Source organism: Hyperolius riggenbachi, chromosome 10, assembly GCF_040937935.1.
Source record: "Hyperolius riggenbachi isolate aHypRig1 chromosome 10, aHypRig1.pri, whole genome shotgun sequence".
NCBI lineage: Eukaryota > Metazoa > Chordata > Amphibia > Anura > Hyperoliidae > Hyperolius > Hyperolius riggenbachi.
The window spans coordinates 137,861,448-137,874,226 of NC_090655.1; the positions used below are offsets into that span (position 1 = coordinate 137,861,448).

Here is a 12,779-nt window from a genome sequence, read left to right on the forward strand (position 1 = left end):
ACCACGTCCAGTTAATGTGAGTGTCATAGTCATATTTAGGATATTACTGGAGTCCTGGACATGAATTTCCCATTAAGTACATCTGAACTGAGAGGCATATGGAGGATGCCATAATTTATTTCCTTTAGGCCTCTTTCACAGTGCGACGTTAAAGTCGCACGTTATAAAATATTATAACGCAGAGTAACGCACAGCAATGCAAATCTGTGCGACATTCACAGTGCACACATTGCGTTAATGTGTAACGTGTAGCGTTATTAGAAAGTGCTGCATGCTGTGCATTTAGCAATGAATCTGCTGCATTACTTGTGTTGCACATTCTCAGTAATGTTTTTTTTTTCTTTTTTAAAATGTTCTGCATGCTCCGTTTTCGTTCCATATTAACTACATTTTCTAACGTGCGACTTTAACGTTGCACTGTGAAAGTGTATATGCGTTGTGTTAGGGCCTCGTTGTGCGACCTTAACGTTGCATCAAACGCAACGTCCTACTGTGAAAGTAGCCTTAAAGCAATACCGGTTTTCAGAGGGTCCTGCTGATCTCTAGTGTCCGAATCACACATCTGAAACAAGCATGCAGCTAATCCAGTCAGACTTGAGTCAGAGCACTTGATCTGTATGCTTGTTCAGGGTCTATGACTAAAAGTATTAGATGCAGAGAATCAGCAGAACAGCCAGGCAATATGCATTGTTTAAAGGACACCCGAGGTGAACATAAACTAATAAAATAAATGATTTTATCTATCATCCTTCTCCTAAAAACGACTTTTTAAGATATTCCAGTTTTATTTTATGTTTAAATCAACTTTTTAAGTTTTAACTGTTTTATTGTTTTTTGCTCAATGACACATTCATTGAAGTATGCCAGAGCTAAAATGTATGAACTATTGACCCTTTTTTCTCGCTTTCCTGCTCTCAGAAGCCATTTTTCCTGTTGTTTTTATATAGTTGTTGTTTTATAGTTTTATAGTTGTATTTTCTTATCAGTGAGGGTCCCACTGTAGTCACTTCCTGTCTGAGTCAGGACTGAGTCAGCCACTTACATACCTGATATTTAATTATTTCAGGCAGAGAAAGGAAAAACAAACACAGCATAGTTATTTGTGTGCTAGGCACTGTACATACACGTCTATCTCATCATGTCACATATCACCTCGGGTAGCCTTTAAAGGTAAATAAATGTGGTAGCCTTCATATTCCTCTTACAGTGCATTCTCACTGACGTTCTGCTTTGCAGCTTACCACTGGATCAATTAGTTGACTAACTACAGATCCCTATAAGAGTCTGTGGTTGTGGGCCAAGAAGCGCCAGCAAGAAGCTGCAAATGGAGTGTGCTTTATTTAAAGAGGACCTCCACAGTGAAAATGAAAGTCCTTCAGCCTGCAAGCAAAAGAAAGTTATATTTACCTGAAAAGACTTGTCACGTGATGCCGTCCCGAAGTCCCAGCATCACCAGACTTTTGGCGCCTGGCCCTGCCTACAGTAAATAGCTTGGCGGTTTTCTCCGGGGAGAGAGAGGAGGCGGGGCTAGGCACCAGAAGTCGGGTGATGCAGGGACTTCGAGATGGCATTGCGGGACTAGATTTGTCGGGTATATATAACTGTCTTTTGCTTGCAGGCTGCAGGATTTTCATTTTCACTCTGAAGGTCCTCTTTATTAATGAGTATGACATGGATACCCACACTCATCTTCTCCAAAGCCATTGCATGGCACTTGGTGGTATTCGTCTTTAGTGCCACATATTGATTGTTTTTTGCACTGCTATTTTTGTCAGTAGTTTGGCGTTGCTTCATCTTAAAGCAAACTTGACCTGAATACAATGCATTAAATAAACCTATTAACAGTTTTCTTACCCCGTGCAGATGATGTTTGCCATCTCATTTTCTTCCTCTGTTGTACTGTTTCCAGCACTCTGTCTTTAAAATGGCGCAGACTATGGAAGAACTTCTAGGTTAGTGCTTCTTCAGGGTGGATATTCAGGAATCAGGAGAAACAGGAGTGTGAGCTTAGTGAGGCAGTAAAGGGATGTAAATGAGGCAGTCAAGGGGGGTGATTGAGGTGGGGAAAGGATGTGACAAACTAACACCGTAAGCCAGCCTATTATGTTTTCAGAGTTTGATTTTCTCTCAAAATCATATATTTTGGCTGGGGAAAACGGGGACTGGGGAAGCATGCAGGACAATAGATAGCGCAAACAGGTATGTACCAACTTTCCTAACAAACCTTTTAGTTTAAGTACTTCTATTTGGGTCAGGTATCCTTTTAAGCCAAACTCTCCCATTTAACTTAACAGCCCATCCTAATTCCCATCTCTCACCTCCTACTTTAAAAGCCACATCCCTTACCCCTTTAACGAAACCTCCCTTCCTGACACCTCCCCTTCCGTGTAAACACACATTTCTGATGCCTGACATTAGTCTTCTAATCCTAACTAGCAAAGCTGAACTTTTCCTGTACCTACTCCCTAGCCCTCCTAATACATACCTATCCACAAATTTCCTGGTAGTAGCTTAACCTATTTTGGTTCCTGGACGTAGTTTCTACGTCCAGGAACCATGCGCGCTGCCGCGCGCTCCCGCAGCCGATCGCGCGCGTGCACGCGCACTCCCGGCCGTGGATTCGGTAGCCAGGGAATCAATGTATCGGGCTATGGTGCCCGATCATTGATTCCTCTCCCCCGCTGAAAAAGCGACAGCTTCTCTCGGAAGCTGCGCCTTTTCTGGCCGTTCCCTCTCAGATGAGTCACTCTAAGCGTGTGTTACGCTTAGAGTGACGTCATGTAAACAAACTCATGGCCGCCATCTTGTGGCCAAAAAGTAATACTACACCTGTAAGAAAAAAAAATAAAAATGAACACACTTACATTATAAATCTATTGTTTACCTCCCACCCTCCCAAAACTACCCAAATAAAATGTTTACTATAAAAAAAAAAAACCATTACAATAAAAAAAAAAAAAACATGTAAATATTTACCTAAGGGTCTAAACTTTTTAAATATCAATGTAAAGATGAAATATTTCTATATTTTTTTTATTTTAAACTTGTAAATAGTGATAGATGCAAAATGGAAAAATGCACCTTTATTTCCAAATAAAATATTGTCGCCATACATTGTGATAGGGACATAATTTTAACGGTGTAATAACCGGGACATATGGACAAATACAATACGTTAGTTTTAATTATGGAGGCATGTATTATTTTAAAACTATAATGGCTAAAAACTGAGAAATAATGAGTTTTTCCATTTTTTTTCTTATTCTTCCTGTTAAAATGCATTTACAGTAAAGTGGCTCTTAGCAAAATGTACCCCCCAAAGAAAGCCTAATTGGTGGTGGAAAAAACAAGATATAGATCAGTGCATTGTGATAAGTAGTGATAAAGTTATAGACTAATGAATGGGAGGTGAACATTTCTCACGTGAAAATGACGGAACCTGAATGGGTTAAACCTAAGCAATACTCACCTTTCATTGTCTTTGTCCAGTACTTCAGTTTTGCTACTAGTGCCCAAACAACTGCGCCGAGATTAGTTTCTGACCACACAGCCATAATTATTTAATCTTCAGCCAGATGTCCAAACTTCTGCTACATAGCCAGAACGGTGATCACTTAGCCAAACCAGGAAGTTTAGCTAAGCCCAAAAGCCATGCCTCTGAAACTACCATAGTCATTAACCTCTTATTGCAATCTATAAGCTATTATAGATATTACATTAAATTATATATTATTTTATATCACAGTATTCTCAGGCAAGTCACCATCGGCTTCAAAACTTGTTGCTTTTTATATGGGCACGGGACTGGAGGCATCCTACTTAGAACTAGAGATGGCCCAAACAGTTCGCATTGCGCAAACATCAGTCGTCGAATCGTGAACTTTATGCGAGTTCGACCCGCCCCTTATACTATATCATTGGGCTAAACTTTGACCCTCTACATCAGTCAGCAGACACATGGTAGCCAATCAGGCTACACTCCCTCCTGGAGCCCCCCCCCCCTCCTTTATAAAAGGCAGCTGCTTCGACCATGATATCACTCTGTGTGCTGCGCAGTTAGTGAGAGAAGGGAGAGAGTTGCTGCAGAGATTAGGGAAAGCTTAGATAGGCTGTTAGGCGTGTTAGCTTGCTCCTTGCTGATACTTATTGCTAAAAAGCACTCCAAAACAGCCCTTTTGAGAGCTAATGTTGTTCTTGCAATTTTTTATTTTTGTGTGGCCCACTGACACTTGCATATACAGCCCTGTAATTCGCAGCTGGCCCTTACTAATTGCTATACTGTGCCAGGCCCAGCACATTCAGTGCCTACCTTTTCACTGCACCTGTGTGTGACAGCTGCACATTTGTAATACCAGTCCAACCGTGCATACCTGTTCATGTTCACTGAACCTGCGTGACAGCACGCAGTGTTATATACCAGTCACTACATAACTGTTCACTGCACCTGTGTGTGTGTGACAGCTGCACATTGTATTGATAACAGTCACTGCATACCTGTTCAATGCACCTGCGTGACAACACGCAGTGTTATATACCAGTCACTGCATAACTGTTTACTGCACCTGTGTGTATGACAGCTGCACATTGTATTGATACCAGTCACTGCATACCTGTTCACTGCACCTGCGTGACAGCACACAGTTTTATATACCAGTCACTGCATACCTGTTCACTGCACCTGTGTGACTGCACATTTTTATACCAGCAGTCCCTGAATACCTTTCACTGCATCTGTCACTGCACATTGTATTATACCTGGGAGTCAGTGCATACCTTTCACTTGAATTGATGGCAGACTTGCCCTCCATAACAGATTCTCGTTAAAGGCAAGTGGTGTCATCTCTGGCACACAGCGTTGGGTCAAAGGTTCCATCTGAACGCAGATGACTGGTCTGCAAAGCACGGTCAGGGCAGGTACATTACTTATACAGCACATTGGGTCCTTCCTTGGATGTGTGGTGGTAGCCATTTCTCAGGCTTCCACTCCGGACCGGAATCAAAACCCTGATTCCCCAGCCATTACCCGTGGTCACCATGGTGCAGAAAGTACCAAAAAGTTGCCCACACAGTTGAATGAATGGCAGACTTGCCCTCCATTACAGATTCCCGTTAAAGGATTTCAAGTGTACTCATCATTATACAGGGCCTCAAAAGAGTCTTCTATTGTTATTTTGCGTCACTACCTCCTCGAGTCGGGACTTCTGTGCCGTGCCTGCTGCCTTCCTTGGATGTGTGGTGGTAGCCATTTCTCAGGCTCCCACTCCGGATCGAAATCGAACCCTCATTCCCCGGCCGTACCCTTTCTTTAACAATAGTAAAGAAAGAACCATCGACAGTCTGAGCAGCGATGAACCCTGGACTACTGGGTGCGCAAGCTTGACCTGTGGCCAAAACTGTCACAATTTGCCATCCAACTTCTGCCTTGCCCTGCCTCAAGCGTCCTAGAAAGGACCTTCAGCGCAGCTGGAGGCATTGTCAGTGAGAAGAGAAGTCGCCTAGGTCAAAAAAAGTGTTCAGTACCTCACCTTTATTAAAATGAATGAGGCATGGATCCCGGAGGGCTACTGCACGACCGAAGACTAAGTCAGTCCCCACACACAGCATCTCTGCCTGCAGGCCGCTTGACTGCCTTCTCCGCCACCACCAACAGGGTCCAGGACTCCAGGTGGATTCCTGAACAAAAATAATAATAATTTTTCTGGTGCGTGTACATGCCTGCCTAATTTTTCTGGATGCACTGGGGCTGCAACAACAAGCCAAACGGCATATACATGTGTCAATTCCCCTTCGTGATTGTTACCTTGCCGTGGTGAAGGGGCTTGTATATCACAATAAAGCAATGACCGCCGGCTATATGAAAGTGTTGGGGGGCACACCCAATATAATAAGGTCGTTGCTTCATTGTCAACAGACCAAATTTGATCAGCTGGATAGTCACTGTTGTTCTATCATTGAGCTACCTCAGCCCGGCAACCATATGGGCTTGAAAACCGCTATCGCCTGCACTCTCGCTATGGTGCACACCAGTCCAGCACGGCCGTCACTACACAAACAGCTCTTTGCGGTGTGTTACACAGTGAGTTTGGTCTGTCAGTGTGAAGCAGTACACTAATTACAATACCTGATTGATGTATACACATGCAAGATGTTTTAAAGCACTTTATGCCTCCAATTTAGCATGCAATGTGATGTCTGCCCTTAAAATGCTGCTGTGCGTCAAATCCTGATTTTTTCCCAGGACTTTTGGCGTGTATCCCACTCTGCCATGCCCCCGCCCCAGGTGTTAGACCCCTTGAAACATCTTTTCCATCACTTTTGTGTCCAGAATTAATGTTTGAAGTTTTGAAAGTTCGTCTGCCCATTGACATCTATTGCGGTTCGCAAAGCATGCGCGAACGCGAACTTTTTCGGAAGTTCGTGGTCGAGGTTTGTGAACCTAAAATCGGAGGTTCAAACCATCTCTACTTAGAACTACAAAGACAAAAACAATACAGTTTTATAACTCTCAGCAAAGCGTCTACTTTAATATATACTTTTTTAATTGAAGAACCATCAGTATCATATAATTTATATAAGATATAGCTTTCATCCAGCCTGCAAAAATGGCAAAAGAATATAAAAAGATCAATGCAGTTAAATTCCAGTAGTTAGCAATAAGCACTAGTGGACCTCTCTAATGTCTCATTAACAAGAACATGGATCTAAATTTTGATTTAATAGGTCTACCATGGGAATAAAGATAATTGATGACTGTTAATTGTTTTTTTGTCTTCATGCTAATTGCTTTAAGCCACTTCTGGGGGCGTTCTCCGGGAGACCTTCTAACATCATTTAGCTGGAGTGTAGAGTTGGGGGTGGTATGATACTTGCGAGCCTGCCGCTGGCTTCAACCTATTAGCTAAGAGGAGTTTTGTTCAACCTATTTGAGCAACGTAGACATTAATAAATAGCAATTCATAGCAAATTTCATGACATCTAAGAAATGAGTGCACAGAAGGCTAGCAAGCCTTAAGAGTGAAAAAATAATGATTAATAGACAATTAATCTTTTGTGTTCTTCATAAGCAATAAAAGCTTATTATTTGTGCCTTTAGCTTTTTATGAAAAATGTCTACGTAGTTGCCAAAGTCTAAGTATACTTTTAAAGCAGCCCTCATAGAATTCTTTAAACGTTTCCCAAATCAGTAAACAAATTACAAATGGAAGTTTACAGGTCAGCTACCAGTCAATGTCTCCCTTTTCCCAGTCATTGACCTGAGAAGGCCAGACAAGCAGACCTGTAAAATCAAGCATTAAACAAATATCTTTTTCTGAAATCTGCTCTGCTCACCATTCTCCTGAATTGAGTTCCTAGGGACATATGTTCAGGGACATACAGCTTTGGTATAATTATCAACAAACAGAAAACTGAAGCAGATCCCTACTCCCACACAGAATCCTGCCCTTGTGTCACCTTTCCTTAACCCCCCTCCCTCCCCATGGGCACCTAGTGAATTCCTGGTGGGTGACTCACCTCAACCCCCCCGGCCCCCCGCAGCAACTAACCTGAATTAACCTAAAGCACCTGTGGCTAACAAACCTTATCCCCCCACACACACCAAAGCTTAACAACCTCATCCCCAACCCAGACACCAGGAGGCATGCTATTTGAAAAAAGGCTTTGGGCCCATTAGTTGTGTCTGCAGTTCTCATAACGGGAGCCCTTTTAAACTGGACGCATCTCGCACCCATTTAAACTGGGAGTGGGAAAATATGGTGAGATAGTGGATAGCACTCAAACCTTTCAGTGCTGGTTCCCTGGCTCATATCCCATCCAGTGCACTACCTGTATGGAGTTTGTATATTCTCCCTGTGTCTGAGTGGGTTTCCTCCAGGCACTCCAATTTCCTCCCACAACCCAAAAACAGATAAACTGTATGTTTATTGTTTTCCCCCTAAATTGACCCTAGGCTACAATGGAAATGTGACCATGGTAGGGATTAGATTGTGAGACCCTCTGAGGGACAGTGACATGACCAAATACTCTGTAACCGCACTGCAGAAGATGAGACGAACATACAAACTCTGTGCGGATACTGTCCTGGCCAAGATGGTGCTATCCACTATTCAATTCAATTCACTTTATTGTCATTGTGTAACACAACAAAATTACTTTTCATGACAACCCCACGGTGCATATAGTGAACATAGTGATACTAACAAGGAAGGGAAGGAATTATACAAGTATGCCAGGTATTACAGATGTTTAAACAATTTGTACACAGTGTTAATTATTTCAGAGAGGATTCAGAGTTCATCAAGTTTATGGCGGATGGCAAAAAAAGGTGTCTTTCAGTCTGTTTGTGTGTGTGCGGATTGATCTAAAACGTTTACCTGATGGAAGGAGCTCAAACAGGGCATTTCCAGGGTGAGTGTTGTCCTTGATAATGTTTTTGGCCCTTCTCACGCTGCGAGTATTATACAAAAGTTCCAGTGATGGTAGTTCAGTGCCAATAATGGCTTCTGCTGTTTTAACAACTCGCTGCAGGGCTTCTCTAGTAGCCTTCGTGCAGCTGTTTTACCAGGCCGTCATGCAATTGGTCAGAACGCTTTCTATAGTGCATCTGTAGAAATTGACCAGCAGCTTCTGTGGGAGGTTAGCGCTCCTTAGTTTCCTACGAAAGTAGAGGCGTTGTTGTACTTTGCCAGTTAGAGCTAAAGCATTGTCAGCCCAGGACAGGTTCTCTGCGATGGTGACTCCCAAAAATTTTAAGCTGGAAACTCTCTCCACAGCCTCTGCATTGATCATTAGCGGTAGGTGAGTGGTCTTTTTGGTGGTCCTAAAGTCCAGAATAATTTCTTTGGTCTTCTTTGTGTTTAATAACAGGTTGTTAATGTCGCACCATGCAGTCAGGTTCCTAACTTCTTCTCTGTATGTAGCTTCCTCATTGTCTGATATAAGCCCACTATGCTATCATGCCATCCGTTATATACGTTTTATTGCTCGGAAATAAATTGTTTACTGTGTCATTCTCATTATTTGTAACTCAGCATTATTGTAAAATGTCTGTAACAGAAATACAATAAGTATGGATTTTTTTTTTTTTAAAACATCAGGACCAATAAAATTCCATTGATGACTCTGTGGTATTCTTAAACATTAAAAAAAAAATAGAAAGACTAACAGTTTTGAGAAATATCATAGTTGGTTGTTGCTGTAAGTTACTGCTTGCTGCTCTTTAGACACTTATAGAGTCTTATTAAATAATGGTCGCATCTGCAGTGTTGTTATGGAACAGGACGCAAGAATTAAAATGCATAGGTACCCATTGTGGCTTATTTATATTATCTCAGTTATAAGCCTCAGGAAATACATTTCTTTACACATACATTACAGCTTCCAGAGCATCTCATCTTGTGTCATTCTGTGCAATACTATAGATGGAATTATTCTTTTCTTTCTCTCCAGGATTATTGCATTCATTGCCAGCTTTGTGAAAGAAACCAGTAGGGTTCAGGATTGAGTGTTCATACTTATGGACAGTGACGTCCCTTGTTTCATTATATATCACAAAAACAAATGAAACACAACAATGCTGTTTTATGGATGGAAATGTGTAAACTATTAACCCACATCGGATATGCTGAAGTGCCTCTGGAACATGTACAGAATTGTTCTTCAAGTATGATAAAGCAGAGATCCTGTTTGGCATGAGCGTATCTGAAACTAGCAGGCATCTTTCCGTAAACATTACTGTCTCTCAAGCCTTCAAGCTGACCTGTACAGGTGCATTTTTCCAGCAGACTTTATTTTTATTGGTGATTCACGATCATTTTCATTGGGGCTGTACAGAGTAAAAACAAACAGTGTTACATAAAAAGACAGACTTTGGTATACATAAAAATACAGACATTGATGCAGCGGTGTAACTACAATTCATGGGGCCCTCTAGCAAAACTTTGATGCCCTCCCCTTGGTGCCCATCATAGCCTTGGAGCCCATCTCACAGGGGTCATAAAAGAATTGTGGCCAGCATGAATCTTCACTTCCATAACAAGTATAGCAACAAAAACACCTAATCGAAAGTCTAGTGGCCTGTATTGGAGGAAGGAAAGGTAAGTAGTTGGGGCCTACCACAGCTCTGGGCCCCCCGGCAATCACAGGGGCAGCTCCCCTCTAGTTACACCTCTGCATGGATGCCTAATAAAAAAGTAGCAGACAATATAATCGTGCCAAATGTATGGTGATTAAAAAAAAAAAAACATACATCATCTTGCAAGAGGGAGAGGGCCTTGACCTTATGAGCTTACAATCTACAGGGAGGAAACAGGAGGTGAGGAAGTGGGTAAGGTTTTTATCCTGGTTGATGTGTTTGGGTAGACTTACCCTTGTACTTAGCATATGCAGTGCCAGAATATGTATTTTGTCATGGAAAATGTTAGCTCTGACCACACATGAAGTTAATGATATATATACAGTATAAAACAGTGGAAACCAGCTGAATTGTTCTATTTGCATATCATATTTTATGCCCTGTATGATTAATAAAAGAGTGGTAACAACTTAATTGTGGCTCTTATTCATCATTAAAACACAACTGCATTTATTTGAATTAAATAAGTATATACTGGGTAGTCCAGCTTCAAGAGTGAGTTTACCAGCTCTAGACACCAACTCCTCTCTGGCTGTCAGGAGTAAAGTAGGGTGCCTTGCAAAGAGGAGCAGCACATCCTCCTTCTCCTGTCAAAGCCCACCCCCCACTAATGATGGACATATATGTTCTCTAAGCACCCACTAGCCTAGTGAGGTTACCTATATAACACACATTAGCCCAAGATGTGCAAAAGGCAACATGGATAAAAACATGAGGTTGAAATATTTTACTATCTGAAACTAGCTAAAATTCTAATCTCTGGAACTATCATCTTGATCCATTGTTTGACTGTGATTTTCATGTTAATTGCATTTCAGCTCTTGTCCTTGGTAGCCTGGCGCTTTTTCCTGTTGATTTCAGGTTCCTATCTTGCTTGAAAAGACTCTGGTGGGTGGTCTATCTTCTTTGAGACTCAGGGCCCTTACACACCGGAGAGCGATATGCGGGTCATTTTAGTTTTTTTTTAAAATGCTTCTATTGACTTACATTATAATCACAGCAAAATAGCCGTAATTACGGTTTTTTAAAAAACTGCGGTCGCGGCTATTTTGCCACGATTTTAATGTAAGTCAATGTAAGCATTTTTAAAAAACGAATCCTCAAACTGTTCTCTGGTGTGTCCGGGCCCTTAGTCAACAGGGCTGGATTTGTACTCTTTGTTGTCCAAGGCCACTGTCACCAGCCTCCCCCCTTAAGTATAGATATTCCCTCCAGTATAGATAGCCAGGTGACCCCTTCCCCCTTCCCTCGACTATCGGTAGCCTGATGACCCCACCACCAGTATAGGTAGCCAGATGACCCCTCCTCCCCCCCCTTTCCCTCCAGTATAGGTAGTTAGATGACTCCATTAATCCCTCCTTTTCCCACCCCCTTTCTGTATAGGTAGCCAGCTCACCTTCACACTGCAGCAGCCATCTGTATCACTAATTTCTCTGCTCGTCTCCAGTGCAGAAGCTTCCTCTTCCATTCCATCTCCAATGCTGCCCATGTCCATAGCTGCCGGCAGTGGCGTAGCTAAGGAGCTGTGGGCCCTGATGCAAGTTTTACAATGGGGCCCCCCAAGCACTCTATACATAACAATTGATGCGGCGGATCAAAACCTGTCAATGGCAACTACAGTGTCAGAGGTGCAAGAAGGGGATGGGGAATAGCTTGTTAATGATTACCACTGTTCAAAGTATCTATAGAAGTTATTATTATGAGCACAGGACCAATAGAGAGCTAATACTGTAATTGAGGGTGGACCCTTCGGGGCCCCTCTGCCCCAAGGGCCCCGATGCGGTCGCTACCTCTGCACCCCCTATTGCTACGCCCCTGGCTGCCGCCACAATGCAGATGTGCACAGAGAGAAAGGTGGCTGCTGCACAGGCGGCTAGTAGCTGAGTACCCCGGTCAGGCACTAGCCTGATCTCCCTCCATTGCAGCATTTGCAAGATTGCAAATGCTGCACCAGTTTAGCCTGCTGCTTTGGTGCCCTTGCTCCTGTGTTCACTACAACAAATGTACACAAGCGCTCACAGACCTGAGGATCAATCTACAACAAATAAAAAGGAAATATAGAAATAAAAAGTAATAAAAGATCGAGGACTAGGCATACACCAATCCAAGTGGAGCGCTCCCTTGCTATTTGTGTCTAGCTATAAAACAATGTATCAATACTGGGGTAAGTGCTCAGTGTCAGTCCATTCAATGAGTACAAAGTTCATACACTTTTATAGCCTGCACTTCACAACAGTTGATGTACTTTGCTGTTTTGGACAGGCATTAAAGCCTGCCCCCAATGCAGAAAGACTCACCGGATCCGACGGCCAAGATGGGGCCGACTTCCCTTTAGGGGTATAGGCCACCCCTCATCCTCTCTGGCAAGATCAGCTCCTGGGCAGTCTCCGCTGTATCCACTGTGTGGGGTGCACCTCAAAATGTAATAAAAGACGCTTCACTTAAGAACAAGAGGCTAAAATACAAATTAGCAGCGTGCGGCTACATGAGGTTGGGCATTAGTTAGTCAGCTGTATGCATTGGCTATGCAAACCTCCAGCGTATAAACCCAAACCCGCAACCAAGAGCCACCGTTGTAATTCAAAAGCAAAGGCTAAGCCCGTCGACAGTGCACTGTGTCCATGTCAGACGTGACGTCAGACGTAGC

The 12,779-nt window shown here is 42.7% G+C and overlaps 1 protein-coding gene across 10 annotated transcripts in view; it reads right to left on the reverse strand.

The window, feature by feature from the left end:
* The window catches only part of LOC137536207 (leukocyte tyrosine kinase receptor-like), a 522,796-nt gene that overhangs the window by 33,682 nt on the left and 476,335 nt on the right, over nucleotides 1-12,779 (reverse strand). For 6 of the 10 annotated variants that reach the window (XR_011024541.1, XM_068258311.1, XM_068258312.1 and 3 more), the window contains one exon: nucleotides 1,855-1,962. The exons of 3 other annotated variants lie outside the window; for them this stretch is intronic. The gene's annotated coding sequence lies outside the window, so the exon portion shown is untranslated. Of the gene's footprint in view, nucleotides 1-1,854; nucleotides 1,963-9,654; nucleotides 9,824-12,779 lie in introns of those variants that run through there. One more of the 10 variants, XM_068258315.1, reaches the window with a different exon arrangement.